The following is a 1,325-nucleotide window of genomic DNA, read 5'->3' as shown; positions in this document are numbered from 1 at the left end:
GAGGCCTGTGGTCCTCCTCAGGCCGGTTTCTGCTTCCCTAACTAAATCGTCTGTGGGCTTTCTATTGCTTTTGTTGTTATTGAAGACCAGCCTGAGTCTGTGGTGATCTGATAGGATGCATGGGATTAATTCAATCTTCTTGTATGTGTTGAGGCATGTTTGTTACCAATTATATGGTCAGTTTTGAGGAAGGTACTATGAGGTGCTAAGATGTTATATTCTATTGTTTCAGGATGAAATGTATAAAAATTTGTTAAATCCATTTGATTCATAACTTCTGTTAGTTTCACTGTGTCTCTGCTTAGTTTTGTTTCCATGATCTGTCCATTGCTGGGAGTGGGGTGTTGAAGTCCCCCACTATTATTGTGTGAGATGCAATGTGTGCTTTGAGATTTAGTAACATTTCTTTTATGAATGTGGGTGTCCTTACATTTGAAGGATAGATGTTCAGGATTGAGAGTACATTTTGATAGATGTTTTCCTTTTATGAGTACGTAGTGTCCTTCCTTATCTTTTTTGATAAATTTTGGTTGAAAGATGATTTTATTCAATATTAGAATGACTACTGCAGCTTTTTTCTTTGGACCATTTGCTTAGAAAATTGTTTTCCAGCCCATTACTCTGAGATAGTGTCTGTCTTTGTCACTGAGGTATGTTTCCTGTATGCAGCAAAATGCTGGGTCCTGATTACATATCCAGTTAGTCTGTTAGTCTATGTCTTTTTATTGGGGAATTTAATCCATTGACATTAAGGGATATTAAAGAATCTTGATTCTTGTTTCCTATTATTTTTGGTGTTAGAGGTGGAATTATGTTTGGGTGGCTATCATCTTTTAGGTTTGTTAAAAAATTACTTTCCTACTTTTTCTAGGGTGTAGGGTGTAGTTTTTTTTCCTTGTGTTTGAGTTTTCCATCTATTATCCTTTGTATAGCTGGATTTGTGGAAAGATATTGTGTAAATTTGGTTTTGTCATGGAATTTCTTGATTTCTCCATCTATGGTAATTGAGAGTTTTGCTGGGTATAGTAGCCTAGGCTGGCATTTGTGTTCTCTTAGGGTCTGTATGACATCTGTCCAGAATCTTCTGGTTTTCATAGTCCCTGATGAGAAGTCTGGTATATTTCTAATATCTCTGCCTTTATATCTTACTTGACCTTTTTCCCTTACTGTTTTTAATGTTCTCTCTTATTTTGTGCATTTGGTGTTTTGACCATTATGTGATGGAGGAATTTCTTTTCTGGTTCAGTCTATTTGGAGTTCTGTAGATTTCTTGTATGTTTATGGGCATCTCTTTCTTTAGGTTAGGGACATTTTCTTCTATAATT

This window comes from Mus caroli, chromosome 19 (assembly GCF_900094665.2).
Source record: "Mus caroli chromosome 19, CAROLI_EIJ_v1.1, whole genome shotgun sequence".
Lineage (NCBI taxonomy): Eukaryota > Metazoa > Chordata > Mammalia > Rodentia > Muridae > Mus > Mus caroli.
The sequence above is the reverse complement of the archived record's forward strand: the minus strand, read 5'-3'. Positions refer to the sequence as shown.